Consider the following 13,587-nt stretch of genomic DNA (forward strand, 5'->3'; position numbering starts at 1 on the left):
CTCAGCTATAGTCCTTAAAAAGCTTCCACCTAAGCTTAAGGACCCAGGGAGTTTTACTATTCCTTGCACAATTGGAAAAACTCATATTGATCAGGCTTTATGTGATTTAGGAGCAAGTATTAATCTTATGCCTTATTTTGTTTTGAGGAAGCTTAGAATGCATAAACCTAAGCCGACCGCCATGTCACTTCAGCTGGCAGATAGGTCGATCATATACCCTAAAGGCATAATAGAGAATGTACTTGTAAAAGTTGGAGAATTTATATTTCCTGTTGACTTTGTGGTATTTGACATGGAGGAAGATGATGATGTCCCCATCATACTAGGGAGGGCCATTGCAAGGGCCATCATAGACGTACAAGGGAAGCTCACACTAAGGCTAGATGATGAGGAAGTTGTATTTCAAGTTTTTAATTCTTTCAAGTACCCTTCTAGCCAAGAGTCCTGTCACTATATGAGCACTGTGGATGTTGCTTATCCTCCTCCAATTTATATGAAGTATGGAACCACAAGAAGAAGGCCAAGGAGGAAGCAATATAAGAAGAAGAAAAGACAAAAGCTTAAACCATCCATTAATAAGCCTCCTAATTTAGAGCTTAAATTTTCTTCTCTTTATTCTAATCCCCATCTTATGCACAAATTTTCTGATGTAATAGGTGTTGGAGAGGCAAAGTTGTTGAAGAGACAATTACATATCAAGGGAGTCGCCTCTGAGACTCATGCCTTCTTCCCACCTTGACGTTAAACAAACGCTCCCAAGAGGCAACCTGTGTCTTTTATTTTATTTAAATTTGTTTTGTTTATTTTAATCTTGCTATTGTTATTTTATTTTTAGAATAAAGAATAAGCATATTGAAAGATTGCAAGAACTAAGTTGATTGTTCTCGCACACACTTTTGAGCTCTGATCTAAAAGCACGCTTGTGCTCATCCCATACACGACTGTTCATTCAGTCGCAGTTGTGAGAGAAGTCTTACATCGTACGCATAGGCATGCTTAAGATTTCAGCATGGCCTTGCTCCCTCACTTGAAGCCGTCGCTCCAAAAATTATTAGGGAACCTCTTTCCTTTTATTCAATTGCCCTCATTGCATGCTTTCAATTTGATTGCTTTCAAACATTAAGGACAATGTTTTGCTTTAAGTATGGGAGAGTAGTTTCTAATTATATGATTGTTATTGCATGTTCTTAAGTAAAGTGCTTATGCTATTTGTTTAGGATAATTTAAAACATTTTCCCTCATGGAACACAATTTTTTCAAATATAAGAGCATGTTGAGTGATTATTATTGGCATTATAATTTTATTTGGAAACTAATAATTAGCTAAGCTCCTTACTTTTATGCTCTACATTAAACTTTAACCCACAGATGTGAATTTTGAGCCTTAAAAGGGATTTTTATCTTAATTTAATCGATTGTACCCCTTTCTTCATTGTTTTGTGTGATTATATCCTTAGGATTTGTGCTATAAAACTTGACTTAGAACTAACTTAAGACTTCTCTTTTTAATTGCATGTTTTTAATATGATTGAGACATAATAGGATTTTTATTCTTGGCCTTCAACATGTTTGAGATACAACTAGTTGTCCACTTTGAGCCTTACTGATTTTCTTGGTCCGTTGCATTAAATTTGTAAAATATTTTGATGACCTTGAGTTTATGAATGGAGCAATTGAGTTGTTGAATTGTTTGATAAATTATCCTCTATATCTCTCATGTGCAAAAAGAAAGAAAGAATGGTCAATAAGCCAAAAGATGCTGCGGAGGAAGCTGTTGATGATACTAAAGCCAAAACAAAAGCGTACCCCTTTGGTACTGCATTAGTCAAATTTTTAGTGACTCGTGATCTATTGCGTTTAAAAAGAAAAGAAAAAGGGTTATATATGATTGAAAGGATAGAAGAGTAAAGATATTGTTTACATACAAAAATATAAAAATTGCTCCAAGAGCTTCATTTGTAAACTTAGGGGATGTTGTAATTGTTATAATTTATTACCCCTTTGTATATCTCCTTTCTTTCATTTATCTCACCTCAATTATTATAACCCCTTGGCCACATTATAACCTGAAAAGACCTCATGATTTTTACTTGCATTTAATTTATTTAGTGGAGAGTCGATTCATAGTCAAGCTTATGGTAGTGCACTTTTCTCCAGGAGAACTGAGTGATATCTTATTTTGTCCCTTAGTGAGAGAGAAAAGTAGAGTACCTTAGTTTGATGTTTGAGTGAAAAGTATGGAAATATAAGATTCTAATTGGGAATCCTTTTGATTGCTTATGCCCAGTGCTATTATTCTTGTTGCTCTCTTTATCCCTTTCATCTTGGGTTCCTTATGCGGTATTATGTTTCAAATTATTATGTTATTCTCTTAACTAGCACTTTGATTGAGGACAAGCATGCAGATAAGTATGGGGGAGTTGATAAGTCTGTAATTAGGCCCTATTTTACCCATATATTCATTTGACCTTTATTTATTTGGATTTTACACTAATTTATATATTAATTGTGCAGTTTGGTATAAAGAGGCCGCAAAGGGATGTTGGGTGCATTTTGGGCCCAAACTGATAGAGGATTAAAGCTTCCCAATAGCCAGTATGCCCAGACCCTTTCAACAAGCACGGGGTACTGCGAGCCCATGCACGGTCTCATCTGCGGGAAGCCCAAGTATGAAGAGTCTTTAGGATTTTCAAACCCTATTAAAGATGGAGACCTCAGGCATCGGGAGGACCGTTTTTGACACCTAGTCTTTGACACTTCTCATCTCCTTTCTCGTGCACAAGATCCTTGGCACACGCTTAGCAGGACTTGGAGCTTCAAGCGATCGTACTTGAAGACTGAGAACTCATTTCATTCTAATTTGCTTTTCTTTATGGCTTTGTTTATGATTGTTTTAGTTCTTTTCTTTAGCATGAGTAACTAAGTCCATAGCTAGGGCTATGGGAACTATTATTCATGAATTTATGGGATTTTGATGTTTGAATCTAAATTTGAATTCCGTTCTGTGATTAGATTTTATCCTATTGTGCTTCTCTCTTAATCCTAATTAATTATACCGTCAGACGATCGTACCTCAGTTAATTAATAAATCTATAGAGTAAAATGAGACAAAGGATTAGGTGGACCAAACCAATCTTTCTCTTCTAATCGTTATTAAATTAACAAGTTCATAGGTTCCTTAAGTTTTCTTAAATTGATATCTTGCATGATCATTGGGTATTAATAGTATTTGTATGAATGATTGGTAATCATAAAGAAATTGGATTTAGAGTTAAACAGAAAAATAACATAAAGGATTGAATGAGAAAACCCATATGCCCTAGGTTCCTCTCCGATAAGTTTAACCAAGACGTACATTGTATTCCTTGCTCTTAGTTTATAATTAATTTTATAAATTCTTGTCTTAATTAATCTCATATCTTTGAAGCTTAAACAATTGAATTAAGAAATTCTTAGTAATTGGAAAACAATCCTTGTGGGACAATATTTCAGAAACTTAATTTAAGAATCCTTTATTACTTCTCGATGGGTACACTTGCCCTCCGTATAAGTTTTTGGGGATGGGTCTTACAGTTATCAAATGAAAATAGAAGGAAATTACCAACATCAATGCAAGAATTAAAGAAAGCTAGGAAGAAAGTGGAAATCAAACCCTAGATTCGGTCCTTGGCTGTCACCCAAGGATGACCTAAGTTCTGCAAGCGTTCCTAAATTGGTAAGAAATCTTAAGGTATCAAAAAGATGTTGACCTAATTTTTAAAATTCTATTTATAGTGCAGAAGTCGTCGCCCATAGTAGCTACTATGGTTTCATAGTGACTATGCGCAGTGCTCCAATAGTAGATACTACGGTTTCATAGTAGCTACGCGCAGGTATCCTTGCCATTGACCCTTTCTCGAGTGTTCACTTTGGGTTCATAGTAGCTATGCACAGGTCTGGGTGAAATTAGCTTTCTCTGGAGTGTTTACTATGGAACCATAGTATCTACGCGCAAGTCCTCTTCAAATTAGGGTCTTTGTAGTGTCTACTATGAAATCAAAGTGATCACTTTGGTCTGCCCTCTAGATCTAGCTCCACTATGGAATCTAAAGTAGTCACTTTCAATTCAAAATTTCTCAAAGGCTAGAAATCCATGAAATGAGCCTAGAAATTCCTACACAATTATTTAAATGATCAAAGTTGCAAATTATACCTACGTAAATCAATGTGAATTAATCAGAAATTAAGAAACCTATGATATTTGACTAAAACCTTTGTTTCTCAAAAAGTGCAGAAACATTACTACCCATGTTTACCTTTTCATTACCTTTAAGATGCCTCCTGTGAGTACACAAATCTTTCAAGAACTTGGCGTACTTGGGTATTTGTTTGATTGCATCTATTAGAGGTATGTTCACCTCTACCTTCCTGAAGGTCTCCAAAATTTCTTTCTCAGCCTCTTCAATCCTCTTGCTTGGCTGGATGACTCGCTGAGGAAATGGTAAAAGAATTGACCTTTCAACATTTTTTGCCACCTTTGGTTGGATAGGTGTAGGTTTTGGTTGTTCTTGAGTCTTTTCCTCTCCATTTTATGCAATTGTAGCTGGGGTACAGCTTGAGTCTTCATTCTCCTTGAGTATTGTGGGCTCTTGCATCACTTTTCCAGATCTTAGGGTGATTGCACTCACATTTTTAGGATTTATAATAGTTTGTGCATGGAGGTTTCCTAAGCCTTGATATTGCATCTGGTTCAGAGAGGAGGCTAACTGTCCCATTTGATTCTCCAAAGTCTTGATACTAGCCTCAGTTCTCTGTTGGAAAGCGATATTGTTCATGGTCAATTGCTTCATAAGCTCCTCCAATAATGGTTCATTTTTCTGGGGTGCACTAGGTTGTGAGGAAGATGGTTGGTGATGGTGTTGGGCTTGTTATGGTTGATGTTGGGATTGATGAGATCTATTTGGGCCAGCATAATATGCTTGATATTGAGTTCCTTGCTGCTGGTTGTGTTGTTGTGAGTTGTTCCCCAATCTCAAATTTGGATGGTTCCTCCAGCTTGGGTTATATCTATTGGAAGATAGATCCCAATTGGGTTGTTGCTGCGAATGCTAAAAAGGAAACTTATTATTATAAATATTTGTAGCATAAGCTTGAGGATTACCTTCTAGAGTGTCAGACTCTTGTAGTGTGGGGCAGCTATCAGTGTAATGGTCTGAAGCTGAACAAATGCCACACAACATGGTTGGAATAGATGGTGGAAGAGGTGAAGATGCAACAACAATCTTTTGCATGGAAGCCAATTGCTTCACCATGGATGCTAATTCATCAAGCCTATGTTCCAACTTACTAGATTCAGCAACTTACACTTCACTTACATTTTTTGTAACACAAGAATTTTGCCTTGTTGCAAATTGTTGGGAGTTGGCAGTCATGTTCTCTATCAAGTTGCGGGCCGCAACTAGAATCTTGTCTACTAATGCTCCTCCACTTGCGGCGTCTATCATGCTTCTAGCCATGGGGTGCAGTCTTTCGTAAAGGTATTGGATGAGCAATTGATCACTAATTTTATGGTGGGGGGCAGCTGGCACACAACCTCTTAAATCTTTCCCAATATTCATAGAGGGTCTATCTCTCAAGCTGTCTTATCCCACAAATTTCCTTCCTTATAGATGCAGCTCTAGATGCTAGGAAAAATTTCTTCAGGAAAAGCTTCTTCATGTTGTCCCAACTGCATCCATCAGAGAAAAATATAAGGCTTTCAATTTAACATGCTCTTCAGGTACACCTTGTGGCCTCATGGTCGAACAAACTATGTGCAATTCCTTGAGATGCTTGTGTGGATCTTCACCTGCAAGGCCATGAAATCTAGGCAACAAGTGTATCAGTCTAGTCTTAAGAAAAAAAGGAGCATCAATGTCAAGATACTGTATGTATAAAGTTTGATAAGTTACATCAAGTGCAGCCAGTTCCTTTAATGTTCTTTCATTATCAGCCATTTGGTCCAATTCAGAATTTAAAGAATGTGGTAATTAGTAGATAGATGAAGGGGATGAAGGTTCCTCAAAATATTCAGAATTATGTCTATGTAATCTAATGTTACTATGAAATGTCCTATCAATATCCAAATCAAGTGGATACAAGTATCTAGAATTTGATCTGGTCAGCATTAGAAACTAACTATAAGAAATAAGAAGAAGTAAGCTAAATGAAGTAGCAAAATGAAAAAAAAATGAAGATAACAATTATGCAGAAAAATGATGTTTAAGTGCAGTAAAATAAAGCAAAGAAAGTAAGCAACAAGAAACAGAAAAGAACTACAAATTATTATAAGAAAAACACAACACAAGGCTAACAAATTCTGCAGAATTATGCAGCAAAAATAGAGAATATGCAGAAAAGTTAAAAATAGAACACTAACACAGAATAATTAATAAGTTCAATGCAAAATTAACACCAAAGTCCCTGGCAACGGCGCCAATTTGATGAAAAGAGATTTGTTGTGAATCCTCATCAAAATATAAACAGAAATTAATGTAATACTAGGGTGTTAACCTAGGTCGACTCCAATGACAATGGTTGATAATATGCATCAAACATGTTAAAAATGTTAATTACAAAAGCAATTAAAAAGGGGAGTTTTGTTTGATTCCAAAATTGATATAAAGAACAAGAAATAGAATTATAATGTCCAATCAATAAAAAGTAGTAATCCCTAGTTCATTCATGTGGACTCTATCCTCATTCCTCTCAAGATTTTAATACTCTTCCTCTCCTCTCAAAATTAGGTTAATTTAACAAGCAAAAATCTAATGAACTCCAATCTCTCATTCCTTGATTACGCAATCTTAGAATTAAACAAGAATTAAGCAATTCAAATTTAGAATTTCCTTAAAATGAATTAGGGTTCATTACGCAATGCTCCCCTTATTCAGCCATTAATTCCATTCAAGAGTTTGGGAAGAAGAAATTCATGGAAGAAAAAGAATAATATTAACATTCAAACCCAGGAATTCAGGAATCTAAATGAACTCACTAGGGATTACAAAAGAGTTTAGCCCTCCATGAGGATGGGTCTTACAACTATCAAATGAAAATGAGGAGAAATCAATACCATCAATGCAAGAAGTAAAGAAAGATAGGAAGAAAATTGAAATCAAACCCTAGGTTGAGGCCTTGGCCGTCACCCAAGGCTAACCTAAGCTCTGCAAGCATTCCTAAAATGGCAAGAAATCTAAGAGTATCAAAAAGTTGCTGACCTAATTTTTAAAATTTTATTTATAGTGCAGTAGTCGTTGCCCATAGTAGCAACTATGGTTTCATAGTGGGTATGCGCAAGTATCCCTTGCTATTGACCCTATCTGAAGTGTTCACTTTGAACTCATAATAGCTACACGCACGTCTGGGTAATTTTTGGCCTTCTCTAGAGTGTCCACTATGGACTCAAAGTAGCTATGTGCAACATCTCTTCAAATTGGGGTCTTTGTAGTGTCTACTATAGAATCAAAGTGATCACTTTGGTCTGCCCTCTGGATCTAGCTTGTTGTAGTGCCCAATATGGAATCCAAAGTGGTCACTTTCAACTCAAAATTTCTCAAAGGCTAGAAATCCATGAAATAAGCCTAGAAATTCCTGCACAATTATTCAAATGATCAAAATTGCAAGCTATATTTATGTAAATCAATGTAAATTAACCAAAAATTAAGAAACTTATGATATCTGACTAAAATGATGTTTTTATGCTATTTACACTCCCTAAGTCTACTTTTTTCTATTAAAGAACACTAAAAGACAAGTAAAAATCCACTATGTGCAGTGAGCGCACATGTATGTAGATTGATTAAAGGTGCACTGAGCACACCTGTGTGTAAATAGATGTGATTTGCTTCCATGTACAGTGAGCGTACACGTGTGAATGATTGATATGTGCTTTGATATGCATGTGATTGCGATAAATGACTTAAATTAAATCATGTAATAAGGTGAGTCTCTGTACTTGTATGTGATAGTGTAGAGTACTCACTCTTACATTTATTTTTTCAGGTGACCAAGATGATAAGCATCGGGCTCAGTAAAGGGATGGATGATACTGCTATAGGACTTAGAATATTTATTTTTGGAACTGAAATGTATTAATCAAGTCTTGTACTAATGATTGATTCAAATTTGTAATCGGTCCTATTTTGAAATACTTTAATAAACTATGTATTGGGAACTATCTGAACAGAAATTTTTATTATTTCTATTTTTGTGAAATTTATTTATTTAAAAATTAAATTAAGATGTTACAATTTTGGTATCAGAGCAGTTCATCTAAACTAGACTGGGGTATCAGGCTGAAGCGTCCAAGTTGTGTGTTGATATGTTTTGTTTGCCTGAATTATAAATGTTGTTATTGATCTGATGTGTTAAACTGTGGTTGTTACATTCGTTTGCTAGCTTAGATCAGAATGACTGATAGAGGTAGAGGAGCTGGAGTCACCAATGACCTCCTAGAGCGAATGACCTAAGTTTTGAAGGCCTTGGTGCATAACCAAGATGGAGAGCCGGCTGAGTACCAAGGGTTGTCTGCCTTCACTAGGCATAATCCTCCTAAGTTTAAGGGGAAGTTTGATCCCAAAAGAGCCCAAAGGTGGTTGGCTGATGTGCAGTAAATCTTCCATACAATGGGGTGCAAGGAAGAACACAAGGTTACTTATGCCACCTACATGCTATGTGGCAAGGCAGAAGATTGGTGGAGGTTTTCCAGTCAGACTTTGCCACAAAAGGGTGGCTACATCCAATGACAAGCATTCAAGGCAAGCTTCTTGGGAAACTATTTTCTCTGAGACTTGAAAAAGCAGAAGGCTCAGGAGTTCCTTGAGCTGAAATAAGGGAGTATGACTTTGGGGGAATATGCTGTAAGATTTCAAAAGCTGATGAAGTATTAGCCTCATTACCAACATGAGGATGGAGAGGAAGACCTGTGTGCTTAGTTTGAGCATGGGCTAAGGCTAGAGATTCGAGCTGTTGTTAGCATATTCCAGCTGACTTACTTGCCTACCTTGGTGAGCAAGGGCAGAATATTTAAAGCCAACTCAAAGAAGAAGATTATGGACACTAGGGGGAGTGGTCCAATAAGGCAGGATAGAAGACCCCTTAGGTTTTTGAAAGGGCTATACTCAAGCTCTAATCATTCCCAGTCCAAAAGGACTTCATCACAAGATCTGACTCTTTCAGAGGGCCAATTAAATGCTTCATGTGTGGAGGGCCACACATGTTGAGAGATTGCCCACACCCACGGACTAACTGTGGTAATTGTGGGAAGTTGGGGCACACTGCTAATGTGTGTTACGCTACTAAGAGGAGTGGCAGTGCGAGCATGAATCAACGACCTGAGTTAAGAAGGAGCACGGGGCCGAGTACGGGGCCAAAGCTGAGCATTCCTAGGAGAGCCTTTGCTATGAGTGGAGCAGAGGCTTCCCAATCTGAAGAGTTGATCTAAGGTAAATGTGTAATTAAAGCCATAATTGCTTGATGTGGTTTATTAATATAAATATATGTGGATTGCTATATGTTATTATGTTTGATTTATATGATGATGATGTGAATATGTGTGTAGAAATATATATGGATAATTTCGTGAGTATAAGTGTATATGTTGGTTTGTGATTGAATTGAAATTGTTTATGATTAGAATTAGAGAAGAGAGGGTGGTGGTGACACCAACAGTGAGAGTAGGTGCAACACAGGTCACACACTCTCCTCTTGACTCGGCCTCATACTAACACCTTTGTTTGGAGGCTCAATACCACACACGTATTCGTGGAGTGGGAGCTATCCGGCGACCATCCATGATGTGAAACTGAGTAAGTCCCTGAAGTTGAGGCCATTGGAAATCTGTGATCACAGTGCCACAATGAGCATGGCTACGTACAGTGAGTGCACGTTGTGTAAATTGATTAGAGGTGCAGTGAGCGCACCCGTGTGTAAATAGATGTGATTTACTTCCATGTACAGTGAGCGTACGTGTATGAATGATTGATATATGCTTTGAGGTGCGTGTGATTCCGATAAATGACTTATATTATGTAATGTTTTCAACATGCAAAGTGAGTCTCTGTGCTTGTATGTGATAGTGTAGAGTACTCACCCTTATAATTATTTTCTCAAGTGACCAAGACAATCAGCACCAAGCTCAGTGAAGGGTTGGATGATACTGCGAATATTTATTTTTGGAACTAAAATGTATTAATCATGTCCTATAGCAATGATTGATTCAAATTTGTAATCCATCTTATTTTGAAATACTTTAATGAACTATGTATTAGGAACCGTTTGAATGAAAATTTTTATTATTCCCATTTTACGAAATTTATTTATTTGAAAATTAAATTAAGGTGTTACACTAGGAATGTTTACTACTCCAAGCATGGTTATCCTCCTGCCATCCATGCTGCCCCAGGCACCTATGTTTCACAATTATGACTCCTCTATTAACAATGTTACCCGTGCAGCAACAATTGAAGCACCTCTTGCTTTCATGGAGGGTTCATCCAGCAGTGGACTGGGTTTAAATCTAACCTAGGGCCAATATCAAAGCTTCATGAGTCTTCTCTAACATCAAACCCTTGAAGCTGGTGGAGCAGGTTCTGTCCAGCCCAAACAGGCCAATCTCACTCATGCCACCACAAATGGCCCAACTTAATTTACTGATTTCAATATTAGTACCTTTTTTGCTCTTTGCACCACCTCACACACGACACAAGTCATGATCTTTTTTTTTTCCAACGGCCAATATGCTGCACACAGACACAAAAATGTTCCTTGGATAATTGACTCAAGGGCTATAGACCACATTGCCTCCTCCTTAAATTATTTTCTCAACTATTCTAAAATCAAACTTGTCCCAATAAATTTACCTAATGGTGTCATTGTCTTTCCTTCTTTTTCAGGAACTATCCAACCCCAAATTTCATAATTTATGATGTGCATTATGTGCCTAATTTTAAATTCAATTTACTCTCAATTTTTAAACTCTTATCTTCCCTCAATTATTTTCTCACTTTTTCTGATTTTCATTGTCACATACAGGAAATGAAGTCCTTGAGGATGATTGGTTTGGCCAAATTGAAGCAAGATCTTTATCACTTGGTCTTCAACAAGGATTCTAAAGTCTTCTCCATCTACCTAAAGTCTTCTCCATCAATAATTTCTCCACTTCACCTGTGACCAACACGAACCTTTGACATTTTAGATTAGGACACCTTTCAAAAAATTGTTTAAATGTTCTTAAAATGAATTTTCTTTTTATTTCAAAGCATGTTGATGAGAATTGTGATATTTGCCATTTGGCAAAACAAAGAAAATTGTCTTATACTCCAAGTGTTAGTAAAGCTTCAAGTACTTTTGATTTAATTCATATGGATATTTGGGGACCTTTTTCACATCCTTCAGTTCATGGTCATAAATATTTCCTAACAATTGTTGATAATTTTAGTCGTTATACTTGGTTGTTTTACTTAAATCAAAGGGTGAAGTTAAAGCACATGTTCAAAACTTTGTTAGCCTTAAATCAATTCAACTATACCATTAAATGTATCCATTCTAATAATGGTCCGAAATTTCTTCAAAAAGAATATTTTTCTTCAAAAGATATTTTAATTTGATATATCATTTGTGAATTTTAGATTTCAGTTTTGGAAGTTATAAGCATTTAAAGTTGATGTTGAATTGTTATCAGAAAATGATCACTTTTGGTGCAAAAAGGAAACACTCCAGAGCCTGTTTTGAAGAATGTAGCTGTGCGTGGTCACTCTCAAGACTAATAGTGAGTGTTCTAGAACCATTTTTAGGGAGCAGGATACGTGTTATTACTTTAAGTGTTCATAGTGATAACACACACTACGCATGGCTATTATCTCCATCCATAGTGAACACTCCAAACAGGAACACTACAGGAGGTTCTTTACGTTGTCACTTTCACCACTCATAGTGACAACATCAGGAAAGCGTTAAATTTATTATAAATAGACCTCCAATTAGAAAGAAGGGACCTTTTTTCCATTTACTTGTACTTTTTCATTTCTAAGCTTTTACAAGATTAGGGTAGGAGTTCTGGGGTGGCTCCCAAGAACTCAACTTTAGGGTTTTATTTCTTTCCCTTTTCTCACTCTATTTGTTTGGTTTTCTAAACATTGATTGTTTGTAATGTTGGATTCCATCTTTATAGAAGGCTAAATTTTGAGAATAAATTTGTAGTATAGTTCATCTATTGACGCTGACATAGAGCACTCGCTTCTACTCTTTGTGAGCTCCAATAGCTCTCTTTTTTGCTCAAAGACTTAAGGATTCATTGCTCTAACCATGTTGTTCTCTATTGTGATAGCCAAAGCACTCTATATATAGACACAAATCCTATTTTTCATGAATAGATGAAACACTTAGAAATTGATTGTCATATCGTTTGGGAAAAGTTATTGACTAGCCTTATGCATCTATTGCCAGTTTCTTCTTCACATCAACTCACAGACATCTTCACCAAAGCACTCCCTCCAAGATTGTTCAACTCTAATTTATCCAAGCTAGAGCTTCTTGACATCTTTGAACCTCCAGCTTATGGAGGGCTAAAAGAAGAAGAATCTAACTTTGCATGAAGCCCATATTGCTCAGCCCAATTTGTGTAGACAATATAGCCTATTTGTATAGAATTGTTTCTTTTTTTTTTTTCTTGCATTGCAAGTTGTATATAATTAGTAAACTCTAGAACATTCTAGAAGAGGTTGAGTTGTATTCTCTAAGGTGTAATTTTCTGTTATTCTTTGTTCTTATCCTTTTAGGTCATTGTCAATACATACATTGTATTCATGGATTTCATCAATACCAATCATCATTTCAATCATTTATCTCAAAGCCCCTCTTGTCATTCTTTTCTTTTATCTTCCTCATCAAATTCATAATCCTTAGGATACAATGAACAATAAAACAAAAAAAAACAATCTTTGAAACAACTTGTGGTCAAGCTTCTTTCCTAGGATCAAGTTGACAACTTCAGGTGAAGCTAGCTTGTTGAAAACAACATCGATGAAGCAGAAAGGAATGCCCACCCACTACTGTTGCTGCCATGATCTTAAGAGTAAGTGATCAATGCAAGTAATGAATTGGTTACACTACAAAGGGTTGGTTCTAGATCAAGTGAACTTATGAGATTCTAAAGAAGGAATGGTAAGAATATGACTTGTGCTCTTCACTTTTCCTAGATCTGCATAACATGACGTAGTGATGGTATTTGGTTGAATGCTTTTTTATTAAAAAAAAAGTGTTATATGTTTGTTTTTCTTTTTAAAAACACTTTTTTCATTTTAAAAATAAAATATAATATAAAAAGAAAAACAAACATACTTTTAGCTTCTTAATTCTTCTTTCTTTCTATATTTTAATGATAAGTTCACACTTCATATAGAAGATGCGGCAAAAAATATTAGGAAGATCTAGTTGTCTATAGACACTCCATGCAAGTGCATAGTTGTATATGCTTTTATATATATATATTAAAAAATTGCATGCTAGTTTCACTATTTTTGGTTATGTGGACTTATGATTGACCTCCCCTCTTCACACGACATCCCACAC

This window comes from Abrus precatorius, unplaced genomic scaffold (assembly GCF_003935025.1).
Source record: "Abrus precatorius isolate BTA unplaced genomic scaffold, Abrus_2018 Scaffold5, whole genome shotgun sequence".
NCBI lineage: Eukaryota > Viridiplantae > Streptophyta > Magnoliopsida > Fabales > Fabaceae > Abrus > Abrus precatorius.